The following is a 16,132-nucleotide window of genomic DNA, read 5'->3' as shown; positions in this document are numbered from 1 at the left end:
TATGTCTTTTTAGATCTTTTCTTGGTCAATTTTCCTTTCCCTTAGCATCTGTCCCACAAAATGAGGCACTTAAGAGATTGAAGAGTTAAATATCAGAGTTCCTTCTTCCCTGAATAATATAGTGTAGCAATGTTAGGTATGACAGCAGTAGTACATTAGGCAATAAGGCTACAGAGTTTGGGATGGTTGGAAACCTAGTCTTTGAGCAGTAAGAAACCAGATCTTGACTAGTTTTAGTGACTAAAGCTGCATCTCCATCTCACTAAACAGAAAAATGAACTAAAGTGCAGAGTTCAAGACTGTAATATATTTTATTCAAAACCATGATGACAAAAGTTTAAGCTCTTTGCTTATCATGTATATGTGTGTATATATCTATATTGTGTATATTCTTATATATACAATTATGTGTATACATGTATATGTATGTGTATTTTGAAGATTTGTTTTGCTTCTAACTGACTTAGAAAATGGAAAATTGTAGTATTGGTTTCTACAACAAACTAGGGTGAGAGGGGTTGGGCAATTTGTCTCCTTCCTAAGACACTGGATATATACTAGTAGCTTTTTAAAATAATAGTTTCTTCAGTATGCTGGATGTTATGTAATTAATTGAATCTCAGCGCCCCTCATCCCCATAGTTCTGAACATGTGGTCTCTGGCTCCTAGACAGTCTCTCTGATTCTTTGAGGCTCTACTGCAAAGTTGAAGCTATTTTCATAGATGTTACTCCCTTTTTCATAGTCAACACTATGAAACATTTGCATTGAGCAATGGTGGGAAAACTGCTGCAACCTTAGCAGAAAGGCAGTGGCACCAAATCGAAATTACAGTGTCAGTACTGTATATATACTGCCATGTACTTGTAAGAAAAATAAATCAATATCTCTTCAATAGTGCTCTTGATGAAGCAGTTAAATTATTAATTTTATTGTATCTCCACTCTTGTGTACATATGTTTATAATGTTTTGTGTGACAAAATGGGTACACATAAAGCATTTCTGCTACATTCTCAAGTATCATGATTGTCTTGAGGAAACGTTACTTGTGCTTTGAGTTGCACGTTAATGGAACACCACTGTTATTTGAAAGAATGACTGAAAAACAATATGATTAGTTAGATTTCGGTTTCTGGTAGATAATTTCTCATAAATAAATGACTGTCGATTCAAGAACAACATTTTTGTCACTGATAAAATTTGAGCTTTCAAGTGAAAATGAGAATTTTGGAGAATTTCCGTTTGCTACCATGAACCTAAAAGCTTCTTAATACTTAAACTTTTCTGATATCATCAGCACTGATAATAATGGGTATTAAACACTTCTTTAGATATTGCAATTATCTTTTTTAGTACTATCTTCTTCAAGGACAGGTTACTTAAATGCCCCAGAATATCACTTAGAGTGACAGAAACTTGCTGCCAGGTAGTTCTTCTAATCCTATTATTTAGAACATGGTGTTGCCTGTACAGACAAGACATGATTTTTTGATATTGTATAATGAAATGTATGTGTGTGTGTGTGTGTGTATCAATTTAGGTATGTGCATATCTCACTGGACAAGGATTTTCCAAATCATAAATGTATCATGTTAGAAAATCATTTATGGTTAAAAGATCCATTCAAATTGCAACATAGACCCATTAATTTTAATGAAACCGAGTAGAATAAGTTCATTGGCATGGCTTAAGGTTCCACATTGCAACTAACCTTTAAGAAATGACTACTTGTTGAGTTTGGGTATAGAATCAAAGAACATGCTCAACTATCCAAAACTGTTATGAAAATACACCTCCCTTTTCCAGCTACATGTCTGTAGTTAGACACACCTGCATGAGGGTAGATTGTATTCAGTATCTTTCATTCAAAAGAACATATCACAGGAGATTGCGTGCAGAGTAAGATTTGCAACTCTGTCTTTTACTAAGCCAGACAAATTTGTTCTTCCTGGCAGGTACTAGGCGATATTACATTCCTCCTTCTCTGCCTACTAAGATATGATTGACCTAACTAATGGATGTGTCAGCATTACTATTATAAGATATAAACCATCATGTTTATTAGGCAACACCCTTTAATCCTTGACCATTTGCACCCCCCCCCTTTTTTTTTGTAAAACAGCACCCTGCTGATTTTTCAAAAACATATTTCAGTCATTTGTCAATATAACAGTAATAATTACTGCCAGGTCAATTACAGGTATTCCTCTAGTATTGTCTAAGTTTATGAAACTGAAGTACTTTCAAAAGAACATAACTATAGAAGATCAAGGCTGGAAAGATCTGTTGGGGTCATTTAGACTAACTTACCTCATGGTGTCCCCTGCAGGTGGTCACCTTGACTATTCTTGATTACCACCAGGAATAGGGAAATTCCCCCCCATTCCATTTTTTGGGTATAAATGGGATCTTACGGTCTATGCTGTTTTGTGATTGTTTTTCTCTCAGTATGATATCTGTGAGATTCATTGACGCTATTGTGGTTATCAGTAATTCTTTTGTTTTTATTGCTGAGTAGTGTTCCATTGTATAAATGTAGCACAGTGTGTTTATCCATTCTTCTCTTATACACTGGAGTCCGTTTCTAGTTTTGGCTACATTTTTCTACAAGTTTTTTGTTGACATATGTGCTCATTTCTCTCAGATAAATCCCTAGCAGTTGAAATTGCTGGACCAAAGGCTAGATGTTTGTTTAATTTTGTAAGAAACTGTCAACCCATTTTCCAAAGTGGCTGTACAATTTTACCTGTGTGCCAGCAGTGTGTGGTGCCAGTTTCTCCACCTCCACATCAGTGCTTGACATGGTCAGTCTTGCTAATTTTAGCCACTCACTTGTAGTTTTACTTTGCATGTTCTTGATGATGCCTTTTCATTTGTATATTGGTCATTTGTATATCATTCTTTGTGAAGTGTTCCTCCCAGTATTTTGCCTCCATGGTAAACTTGGGTTGTTTGTCTTTTAATTATTGAGTCACTGTAGGGAGCTCATTGTATATTCTGGATACAAACCTTTTGTTTTATATATATATGTATATGGTGAGTATTTTCTTTTAGCTTGTGGTTGCTTATTCAATTTCTTAATTGTGTTTTTTGATGAGCAGATGTTTTTAATTTTGATGAACACTAATTTATAAATTTGTCTTTTATGGTTGTTGCTTTTTGTGTCCTTTCTAAGAAATCTTTTCTTAACCACTCAAGTTACAAAGATATTCTCCTATGTTTTCTTTAAAGAGCTTTATAATTTTAGCTTTTTCATTTAAATCTATGATACATTTCAAAATAACTACATATATGATGTGAGGTAGGAGTTAAGGCTCATTTTTTTTCCATATGGATACCAAATTTTGCCATTATTTGTTAATTTTTTTTTTCCTTTCCCCCATTGGATTGCTTTGGTAACTTTGTTGAAAAATCTTTATAAAATTGTGTTTACTTTAGGACTCTCTTCTGTTTTATCAATTTACTTGTACATCCCTATGCCAACACTACACCATTTTATTAGTATAGCTTTTGGTGGGTTTGAGAATTATGGGATGTAAATCCTCTGGTTTCATTCTTCATTTTCAACTTGTTTTGTCTATTTGTTTTTTTATATAGATATTAAAATCATATTTATATAAAATAAAAATCAAACTTATGTAAATTAATATGAAAAGACTTCTGCAGTTATGATTGGGATATGGTTAAATTTATAAATTAACTTTGGGGCAGTTGCACATTAAAATATTGATATTTTAATTGATTTTCATATTTTTTATCATATTCTATTGATATGTCACACCTTCTGTTTGTGTCTTCTTTAATTTCTCTTAGCAACATTTTATAGTTTTCAGGATACAGATTTTGTACATCTATGGTGAAGTTAAATTCTAAATATTTTATGCTATTTTAAATAGAACTGTTTGGTAACTAATTTTCCAGTTGTTTGCTCATATATATATATATATATATATATATATATATATATAAAAATTACACCTCTACATTATATATATATATCTTTTATTTCTACATAATATACGTAGTGTGTATCTATAGTGTATATCTTTTATTCTGAGACTTGCTAAATTCACTTGGTAGTTCCAGAACTTTTTTCCCAGTTGACTGTTTAGGATTATCTATATAAATATTCATGCCATCTGTAAATAGTGATAGTCTTACTTCTTCCTTTCCTGTTTTCATTCCCCACCAACCCCACTCCACCATTTCATCTTATTATAGGCAAAGGTCTCTCTAGTGTGGAAGTTTTAAGAGTAGACATTTTTTCCTTGTTCTACATCTTTAGCGGAAAACATTTAGTGTTTTACCATTAATATGATGTCAGCTGTAACTTTCCCATAGATGCTTTTTATCACATTGAACCATTATATTTTAGACCTAGATTATTTTGATTTGAAATTTTATTTCTTACTTTCCTAAAATTGGCCCTAAATATCTCTTGGATATTTCAAAAATTAAGTTTGTGCTCAAACAATAATTTTTGACATTGATCATTTTAAAAGAATAGTGTATTTAAGATTGTAACAAACCTTGTTTCTGGAGAACGGTCATGAAAGACTAAGGAGAGGAATAGGAGAAAACTCAAGTTTCATTATTTATCTCTTTATTTATTTTGAGAATGTTGTATTGATTTATTATTTATTCAACTTACATATTCATATATTATCTATTCAAGTTTCCACTTAAATGTTAACGGTATGCTAGCTATAATTTAAAAAAATAGGTGTGTGGGTGGCTGGATGGTTCAGTCGGTTAAGTGCCTGACTACAGCTCAGGGCATGATCTCACAGCTCATGAGTTCAAGTCCCACTTTGGGTTTTGTGCTAATAGCTCAGAGCCTGGAGCCTGCTTCTGATAATGTCTGTCGGTCTGCCTGTCTCTCTCTGCCCCTGTCCCACTTGTGCTCTGTCCCTCTCTCTCTCTGTCTCTCAAAGATGAACTTTAAAAAAATTAAAAAAAAAATAGGCGTCAACAAATGAGAAAACAGTTTGGCCTTATCTTGTAAGATTTAATATGTATTTATCTTATGACCCAGGTATTTGACTTCCACACATGTTTGAGTATTTATAGTAAAGTGTCATAACAGCAAAATCAAATGAAAAGAAAAAACCCCCCACACCTCCCAATAACCTTTAGGGGAAGAATAAGTAAAATACATGATACAGTCATATAATAGGATATTATACAGCAGGAAATATTAACATGGTCTACCACTACACACAGTAGCACAGGAAAACGTTAAAAACATAATCTTGAGTGTAAAACAAGTCTCTAAAGATGTGGACAGGGTTAGTCCTGTTTATAAAGTCCAAAGCTAAGTAAAAATGAAGTGTCTGTTGTGCAGGCAAACATACATGTGTGATAGAGTATGCAGATGAGTATGATGCAATCCCAGACCAGGGTGATTTCTGAGGAGAGGATACTCTGGGCTAGGGGAGGAGGATGAGCATCCCAACAGATGTACCTATTTGCTAATATTTGATTTCTTGGCTTGAAGAAAGAGTCCATAGATTTCATTATGTAATAAATAAATAAGTGTGCAATAAAAATGTAGAAGGGCCATGCATAAATGAATGATGGTGGTGCATTATGAACTATTACGCTTAACCTAAATTCTATGTACCTCAGGTCCAAAAACAAATAAGCAAGGAAACAAGGTTGCTGTAATTGGGGTAAGTTATTGTTTGTCTGAAATGGAGGCTCAGAGAGGAACTCTCATTTTAACTTTAAAAAAAAATTTTTTTTTAACATTTATCTATTTTTGAGAGCTAGAGACAGAGTGCAAGTAGGGGAGGGGTAATGGGAAATGGGGACACAGAATCCAAAGCAGGCTTCAGGCTCTGAGCTGTCAGCACAGAGCCCGACGCAGAGCTCAAACGTACGAACCGTGAGATCATGACCTGAGCCGAAGTCAGATGCTTAACCGACCGAGCCACCCAGGCGCCCCTCGTTTTGACATTTTAATTTAAAAAAGAAAATCTATTCTACTGTGTTGCAATAACAAAGGTTAAATATTTTTAAAAGCAAAAGAAGGAACATAAAAACTTACCCTTTTCCCTTAGCAACTGGCTCAAAAATACTTTAAAAACTAGAGTGTTTCTCAAGATGCATGTGTATATTTGTAAGGGTATGTACACCCATATATGCACAGAAATCAATTGGCTATTTTTTCCTCTCCCTTTTATATAAAAAATGTTGATGTAAGGCTGATGAAATCTGCATACAACACAAAGCCGGATGAGTTGGCTCTTATGCTGGGTGACAAGCCAACAGCCTGCAGAATCCTGAGCTTCGTGCTGATGACAGGTAAAGTGATCAGGGTCAGGCATAGAAAATGTTGTGAACTGTTGAATTATAGCTTCATAGGACTCCCATGTTGGACTATAATTAAAAGTTAAAATTAATTATGTTGGTTCATAAAGTCTATATTTTTTATTTCTAAACCTTACTTTGTACTGAAACTGGTAACTGTTAAATATTTAAAATATTTAAAACAAACATTTTTGTAGCACCAGTGGTGGGTTGTATTAAAATAGAGATCTTTTTAAAAACAATAGTTTCCTTGTCTTAAAAATATTCAGCTTGCATGAGTAACTACAACTTGCATGAATAGACGTAGTTTACATCTAGTTACATACTAGTGACATCTAGTATTTTGGACCATATCTGTGCTTTCTGAACGAAGAGAAAACAACTTGGAAGAAAAGTAAAGGGCAGAGTGTCTCAGTAGTACTTTACATGCAATGGCTAAAACATTGGAAAGAGAAAAGAGGACAACTAGAGCACTGATAGAAATCACTGTTCAAATTCGCCTTCCATGCGGCGGTGGGGTAATCAGTTTGCTAGAATAATGGCCCAGCTGAGAAGGAGCCACAGCATCTCATGACCGTTTCCTGCTGGGTTTGTCATGTTGCAGGCCATATAATCTATGCCTGAGCTTGTACAAAACTTTGAACTCTGTTTTCCTGAATGGATCAAAGCACTGAAATCCTGACAGATAAAAATAATGTGGTTCTAAGTTCATCTTATGTATTAGCAACCGTTAAAAGAAAGCTTTAGAACCCAGGTATGCTTCTTCCCCTGAGCGATTTGAGGCTCTGTTTGGAAATTGTGAATGTGACTTAAATATCACAACATACACAGAAAATTCATCTAATTATATCCAAGAGACATAGGGAAAAATTTATACTAACTTCATGGAGACCTATGGAATAATATAATGGATCTCCTTTACTGAAAAATTTGAACTTAACAGCTAATCCCATCAACAATTTATTAATTAATTTTCTAAGTAATAGTCACCATATTAGTTGAGCTTTTGGATCTCTAGTTCAGAGTTTTAATTATAAGCTTACTGTTCCTCCAGAGGAAAAAATGGAATCAAACCAGGTAAATTCATGTTTAATGGCATACCTGCCAGAGTTCAGAGGGTAGTGATTTACAGAAAGCATTTGTACTTCTTCTTTAAAAAAGTCATTTTTCAGTTACTCTCTAAATTAATAATATCAAGAAATAGCACAAGTAAAATAGCACCAGTGGAAATACATCATTTCTGAAATCTTGCATATCAAAACCAAAAAAAAGTGTTCTTATAGTGAAAAGAACATCAAATACCATGAGATGTGATAATATATATTTTCCCTTTCCAAATGGTAGAATTTTCATTGATTCAAACTCTTATAGCACTATGAATTTGAGGTAGCAAAACATTTATGGTGGCATTTAAGATTCATATTAACAATATCTACAAAGATTGTTCTCCATATGCTTTATGCTCCTTTTATATATTGCATGCCTAATTATATGGTGATTTATAATGGTACAATTCTTTAAAGTGATTTTTCAGCCCTATTTTTCAGCCATGCTAGCCTCTAATTTGTAGAGTCCCTCTCTCTCCTGTATCAATGGCTCCTGCACAAAACACCATTTCTCATTAAAGGTTCCCATTCCCTTTGGCAGTGAGGATAAAATCTCTAATCAAGCTTGAGGAAAGAGCCACAGTTCAAAGATGTCATTGGGTCCCCAGGCTGGTGGTGCTTGTGTGGCTTGCTAAAGGTTCTCAGCCTTAACATTTGGTCTGTGAAGAGAACTGTCAGGGTCGAATACTCCAATCAGCAGTCAAATAAAGCACATTAAATGAGCAAAAAAGGAGAGTGAGAGTTTTATAAAAGAGGACATAAACCTTCAATACTTGTTTCAGAGTATTACCATTTTAGCAACTGCTCCCTGTGAACTTTCTGATGAGCACATCAGGATGTGCTGACCTCAGAATCCCATTGCTTTTCGAATCACCCGGTTTTTACACCTAGTGACCTCCTCTTTTCACAATGTTTTGTTCTTCCTCAATTTTCCCATCTTCTTTTTCCTCCTTCTACAATCTTTTCCTGTAAGTAATACAAAGTTTATGCATGGGTACGTGGGGTAAAGTGATCTTAATTGACATGTTCCTACTGGATTAATGCTTTCAGAGACTATCATTCTGAAAATTCATATCATTTTTGAGACTGTAAAAAGACAAACTCTTTCCTGAGACCTCAGGAGAACAATATAAAACAGGCTTTCATTTTGATTTGGGACAACATTCAACAAAGATGTATATTGCAGATGTCAAATCCAATATTTTGCTCCTGATAAGTATGCAGGACTCCCAGGAGCCTGTCTTGTAGGAGGAAAGAATAACAGGCTTAAGTCCCATGATGCAAATGTGAGAAAAGAATTTTGCCCATAATTTTAGCTTAACATTTGGGGAAGGAAGTTTCAATTTAATCTTAGAAAGTAGATTCTGTCTGCTCTCTTTTTACAAAACAGCAGTACCATTATGAATTACATTTGACTTTGTAATGTCCACCGTGAAGCTTCTCGTTCTTAATATGCCCAAATAAAAACACAAGAAGTAGTTTGTGTATTAGCACATTTAAATTTTACACTCCTGAATGACAGTTGATGCCCTTTTACAGATAAAGTGTGCCTACAGCTCATGGGTGTATAATTCATTCTAATGTTCACTATCAGCACATACTCTGCCAGAGTGGTCTTGACTGCATGAGTTGGCCAGATTACATGTTTCTCAAAAGGTAAAATATTAAGGCCACCTTTGCCCACATTTTTCTTTAAAAAAAAGAAAAGAATATTAAAATGCTTCGGTAAATGGCCCAGAATCATTCATCCCAGAACAACATCAGGAAGCATTTGACCCTTGCTGTCATGATTTCTGATTCAGAATCTTCAATGAAGGTCTTCCTTTGTAAATCAGCAGTCCATCTCTTACCCATAGTATTTGGATGAGTCAAATGGCTTGTTTACGACATGTTTAATGTTTTGTGAATCCTGCCTCCTGATTCACTTGAAGTACTTTATAATTATATTCCTTGAAAACAGATGCTTTTAATATTCAGCTTGAGTGTTTTATAAGCTATACAAATATTTTGTTTGTGGTATTTTCTGGTGCTCACAGCCAAAATATGCTAGTCAACTTTTCAGAAGATCATTTTATTATGCGGGAACCTGGGGCGATGCAGCTTCTGAAGTTTCTCCCCCCACTTGGGATCTGTCAACCTCATAACATGTCCTACTGCAAAGGACCCATTCCTAGCATTTTAATCCTTTGAATAAGTTATAAAAATATTTTGTCACATCCTGACCAGTTTCATCAAGTGATAATGTGGCTCTTGTCCTTGTGGCTCTTGTCCTGGCTCCCCCTTCCTTCTGTTACTGGGCTGAAGAGATTTTCTCAAGCCATCTAAGGAAGAAGGCCCAATTAAAACCACTCCTTCTTGCACCACTAAAACCCCACACAATGATTTGAAAAAATACCCCTAATTTGAAGCTGTTAATACAACTGTAATTTTATTTCTTGAACATTGCCTGTTGTAGGGTACTGCCAATCTGTGAAAACAAACCAGTAATAGCACCATTTGAGAACCACCCAGGGTCAATTGTCCCCTTTTCTTTTTGCTAAATAACCTATTAAAAGACCCCTAGCAGCTGTAACAATAACTAAAGAGCTAGCAGTGCCAATTATGCCTGGGTAGTAGTAGTGGTAGCACAGCACCAGTCCCAGCAATACTCCAAACCAATAGTCTAGCAATTTTCCATGCCCAGGGTACTCAACCTGAGAAAGAGGTTGGCTGTGTTGGGAGGAAGAAGCGTGAGGTTTTTATATCTGTGATGTTTCAGGACGTGAAACTTTCAAGACCGTTTTTATATAATGCCATAAGCCTTCTAGTTCTGCACTGAAATTGAACTAAAAAGTGAGCTGTGCAAAGTTTCAAGACATATTGGCATGGTAGGCATCCCTTTAGATACTATTTGTGAAGTCTCAGGATTTATAGGTATTGCTGATTTGAAAACAAGAATGTTGCTAGTTTTGAAACAATGAAACAACTGTTTTTCCCCTCCTTCCTGGATCAGTGTCTCTACCTGCTGATACTGTCGTTTATACTGCTTAGGTATTGTGTTTCATTCTCCTAAGTGTATATTCTGTAGTGTTTTTCTCTAGTCTCTCATGTGAATATCAGATCTGTGTTATAAATCTCTCAAGGAAAGAAGCAATCAATGCCGTTTGTTGCCTGGATGCCTTTTAGTACTTTATGTATTACCAGGCATATAGTAGATACTAAATTAATTAATTAATTCCCTATTTATAAGGTTTTACATATTAATGGCCCTTCACATAATTTTACAATTTAGCTATTCTTGATACACATTTTAATATTACCATCTGTCTTTTTAGTACATTATCACAGAAAAATTTATCGTGTGGAATGGTGGTGCTATGCATTATGCTGTCTAATCAAGTATTCTGACTAATAAATATTTATTCTGAATATTATTCATAGATTAATAATTTTCAAGAGATTTTTCTGCTATGACATGTATTTTAATGCTAAGCCTAAATTAAACAAAGTTAAACCTTAATGACTTAAGAGATTCCTCTTGGGTCTAGGTTAACCAGACTAGTAAAAACAAAAGATATCTGCTGGTGAGAGCTTCTGGTTTGAAGAATGACAGATGAGTAAGCTTCAAATTATGTGAGTTGATTAAAAAAGCTATTAAGTCATGTAAAAGAGAAAACATCCAAAGGAATATGGTCATATTTGTGTTAATAGATGAATTTATTCTGAAAAAGATTCTTAAGGTCGAGAATATCAAGTTGATAGTCATCTTTTAAAAAAATTTTTTTTTAATATTTATTTTTGAGAGAGAGAGAGAGAGAGAGAGAGAGAGAGAGAGTGAGAGCAGCGGAGGGGCAGAGAGAGAGGGAGACATGGAGTCTGAAGCAGGGTCCAGGGTCTAGGCTGTCAGCTCAGAGTCTGACGCAGGGCTTGAACCCACAAACTGTGAGATCATGACCTGAGCCAAAGTTGGACGCTTAACTAACTGAGTCACCCAGGCAACCCCGTTGATACGTCATCTTTAATAATGTTCTAGAGTAAACAAGTAGCCAAAATGTAGGAGTTTCCCTATTCTATTGTGTACAATAAATCTTCTTTATATATATTTTTAGTCTCTTTTCATATCTCCTCTCTTTTGCCCACCGCATCATTCACCCATAATCTCTGTGTTATGCTTGAGAAGGCAAGATGTGGGAAATGTTATCTAGTAACTTAGTTTTCAGGGACAGACTGTAGTCTCTTTCTTCTCAAGCTTGGAAGAAGCCTCCCTCTATATGTAGACAGTCCCCTTGAGCCTGATGGCCTGTAAAACAGTTTACCCTCTGGGAAAGAAGGTTGGATCCCTTACACATTGTGTCTCCCATCCACATTTGAACTGTCTTGAGTCTCCTGACTGACAAGGAAGAATCAAACTGACTCGAGAAGTTGTCCAACAGGGCTACAAATTATCTTCAATATGTCTTCCTGACCATCCACCTTACTCCTATGGGAACCCTTTATGAATTAAATTATCTCAGGAAGTACTGTCTCTGAAAGTGGAAATAAGGGGAGGGGTATTACAATGCAGACACACATATATATTATCCATAACATTGGCAGGCGAAGCCAAGGTTTTCCTTCTTTAATGCATGGAGGGGGGATGGGTGTGTAATCTCATTCTGTCAAAAATGCTGAAGATTTTCGTATATCACTGAGTTTCAAAATAAATTACGTGCATAGTAGTGCTACATTAAACCAACATCCAGCCCTGTTTCTTCACCAAGTTGTGATGCTTTTTTATCTCTTGAAATAAGAAACACATTTAACTTGGTTTCTATGATCATCCTGAAAATAATACTCTCTTGTTCTGGCATAAAGTAGAAACATGCATTTTTAATCAAGAAGTATGCTTTTCATTGAGAGAGGGGAGAGGCAGCACTTCGTGCTGACTTTAAAGCGGTTTTGTTGAGTTGTGGAGGGCAGACATGGCCTGCTTCATCCACAGCTCAGCCTACTCACTGCTGACATCAGGCTGGCGGGCTGGCTTCAGACGAACATTATGGAGTGAGGTTTCACTCATTTCTGTCAAGCCTCTTCTCCCACCTCAGGATGAAAAAGAGAAATGGCATTTCTTTTAAGCTTGGATGCCATGTTCCGACTTACTCCACAGGCTTTATTTTTGACTTTTACCTCCTGCACTGCTAATGGGAAACTGCCAATAGTGTTGACTCTCTCTCCTACCCCATCAGATTTTCTTTTTTAGCTAAATATGTACAGAAAGTTTTATTGAAACGTGCCAAGTCTCAGCTCGGTATTCCCCGATACTACACAAAGTGAGTTGCAATAAATATAGCATTGAAAATCTGAAATTACTGAATGCACCCATTTCTGTAGTTAAATATCATGAAAGACATAAGGGAATTTACAGTACGCTTTAAAGGAGGGAAAAACACCTCCTCCCAGTCTAATAAAGTTTGGTAGCTCGGGGTCACTTCCTAATAGGTGCTATTTCCTCTATTTTAATAAAGGTATTTTAACACCTGAATTCTATGCCAGATCCCATTGTCATTTTTTCCACTGACTGGCTCAACTAAATGCTGGTGGGGGCCAGACACTCTTCAAACACTGCTGCTGAATGCCAAACACAACTAACATGCATATGGAAGCAGCCAGAGAAAGCACCCCCCCCCCTAATTATAGCCAAAGGCTTGCAGTCCAGAGAGCTCACAGGAACTTCTGGGGTGGACGGGGGTCAGGAAGCTCCTCGACCACGGATCCCTGAATTGGCAGCTATCCTTTCCCACCCCATCAACACACAGTCATTTTTTGCCTGCCAAATCCTTGTCCAACCCCAATTCAAATCTATTTATACTCGCCTTTCCTATTTCTGGGCTCAGATGTTAGCCCATACGGTGTGTTGACCGGCACTAAATGTTACTGTGAGAGACCAGCGTTTGCCAGCTTCCTTAGCTGCTGACAGCAGGGAGACAAAAGTTCTGAATATCCGGAAAGACCTTAATCTTCCTAGCATAATCCTGGCCTCGACGTGACGGTGGTCGTGAGGTTCAACTTAAAAGCACTAAGTCTCCTGAAATGGAAGAATTCAGCAGGTTAAGAGTTGGTGCCCGCTGGACTTCTTTGGCAACATTGATGTGTCCCCACAGTGGTTCTCTGAGTTCAGTGTGTGCGTGAATCACCTGGGAAATGTGTCAGGGATGCAGGTTTGGGGCCCATCCACAGAGATTCTCCTTTAGTTGAGGAGGGTCAGGCCCAGGATTCTGTTTTCAGTAAACACTGCAGGTGATTGTGATGCAGGTGTTCTGAGGTCCCCACTTTAAGAAGCAATCCTAGGTCTACACTGCTCTCCCCCAGCCATGTTTCAAAAGTAAGGGGATTAGCAACCTGTTTTAAACACTTCAGTGTTGGAGTGCTGCTTTAATTCAGATTTATTTAAAGCTTTGGAACATTGAACTTTGTTGTAGAAGCTTTATTTAAAATTCTGAGGTAGAATAACCTTCTTTTCTAAGTTCAATTTTAACAAGGAATGCTATTTGAAGGCTGTGGTCCTCGGTTTGTGAGGTCTGAGCATAAAAAGAAAATAAAACCCTACAAGTTGGACCTTCTTATGTAAAACTAGGCCTCATTCTTTTTAAGAGGTGTGACCTCGGATCATTAAAATTTTTCTGAAGAGAAGAAATCTGGGATAGATAGCTTTCCTGATAAAATGTGCAGTAGAAATTGTAAGCAGCTTATATAGTGCTCTATCCTTTATGCTGTTTTAAGGGAGTACTTAAATGAAAAGGAATGTTTTAAAGTTAACTCAGCTGAATTCTATGTAGAACAGAGTAAGCAATCCCCAGGGTGCCTAGCTTTTGATGTGTTCTCTTGCTTCAGTATTTACGGATAACTTAAGAAAACATTGCCACCTTCCCTTTCTGGGAGAGGAGGGCAGGTGGGCACTCCTGTGCTGTGCAACTGTAGGACAAAAGACACACATAACACATTTGAATAAAGTAAAATAAGCAAGTTTTATTCATACAGTGGTGTTAAGGAAAGTGAGTTCTTTGTTCCAGTTGTCAGTTTGTGGGTTTGAGTCCTCGGTGTAGAAAAACACAAAAGTAAACTCTTTAAAAAAGGAGGTAAATGTTGGTTGGATGGAGGGGAAGATATGTGAGGATGTGAGTAAGGCCAACAGAAAAGAGATACTAGAGAAAGACCTGGGTTTGGGTTAACAGTTAAACCTAATGGTTGCTTTAGGAAGTTTTTGTGGTGATGGAAGATGGAGCACCATTAAGTGAAACTGTTTCTTTCACAGAAAATAAGCATCTGTTAGTGAAGACATGAACTCACATGATGTGGATTTTCTTTTCTGGATATATGAAAAATGCTGATAGCTCTTAAGTAAAATCTGACGTTACAGGGAGAAGGCTTTTTGAGATAAACAGTACTCAAGTGTCTATACCAGTCCATAGCTCTTTGTGCAGTACAGTCCCCTCGTCTTACGCTTCACATGCTCATTGAATGTTTAAAACAACGGAAGGTATCTGGGCGTCTGGGTGGCTCAGTCGGTTAAGCCTCCAACTTTGGCCCAGGTCATGGTCTCATGGTCTGTGGGTTTGAGCCCCGCGTTGGGCTCTGTGCTGACAGCTCGGAGTCTGGAGCCTGCTTTGGATTCTGTGTCTCCCTCTCTGTCCCTCTCCCGCTCACACTCCGTCTGTCTGTCTGTCACTCTCTCAAAAGTAAATAAATGTTAAAAATTAAAAAAAAAAAAAGGAAGGTACCAGTTTATCAATACATGTATTACCTACCTTTTGTGATGGAACTCGGTCAGAGACCAAGGTGCATCTGGGTAAAGAAAGCTGTCACATGAAACAAGAGCACATTTACTAGCAATAAAAATACTGTATCTTAGTATAGTAACATTGACTGGAGTCATAAAACTGAAGACTTCTAAATATGTTTGTTAACAGAAATGTCACCTACTCCCCACCCCAGGGTGTGGAAAGAAATGAAAATAAATGACCTTCAGACTTCTTAGTAGTCTCTGAGGAATATTTTTGGATGATACACCATTAAATGTGATAAAGCTTTCTTATATTTGATTATAATCCAAAATCAAACACATTTTCTTCGTTTACTGCTAATAGGGTTTATCCAACAACTTATCGGTGTCAAGAAGCTTTCAACTTGTGAAGATAGGTTATGGAGTCAGTGGTACCTGGTCATTGCTGTGATTGTTGTGGCACCTGATGCATGGTCATAGTAATGATCCTGTTCTGCAAGTTACTCTAACAGGGATCCACTGTGGGCTATCACAGATCTATCAAATATTTAAAGACACCCATTTTCTCCTCCATTTAGTGTGTATTATAAGATAGTTGGATACTCTACTAAAAGCATATCTCTCTGCCTTCATAAAGAGTTCTGGAAAGAAAGCAAAAGACATTTAAAGCATCAAAGAGGCTGATGAATAGGGATGCCAGGATATTCAAATACATTTAGAGACAGTATTGTCAAGCTTGTTTTCTGAGCCATGATACTAAAGATAGTAGGAGCCAGCAAAGAAAAGAACTCTGTAGAAATGCAAATCTCTTCAATGTTGAATCTATTAATCCACTGCACACTTTCTTCTGAATCATACTTACTCAGATGTACAGGCAACAAAAAGTATTTAGAATATTTGCATAATTTCAAACACCCAGTTCATAAATTATTTATTGGTTGTGGTCAAATGAATGTTAGCTATTTCATAATTATCT

This window comes from Herpailurus yagouaroundi, unplaced genomic scaffold (genome assembly GCF_014898765.1).
Source record: "Herpailurus yagouaroundi ecotype Mexico unplaced genomic scaffold, PumYag 29, whole genome shotgun sequence".
Lineage (NCBI taxonomy): Eukaryota > Metazoa > Chordata > Mammalia > Carnivora > Felidae > Herpailurus > Herpailurus yagouaroundi.
The sequence above is the reverse complement of the archived record's forward strand: the minus strand, read 5'-3'. Positions refer to the sequence as shown.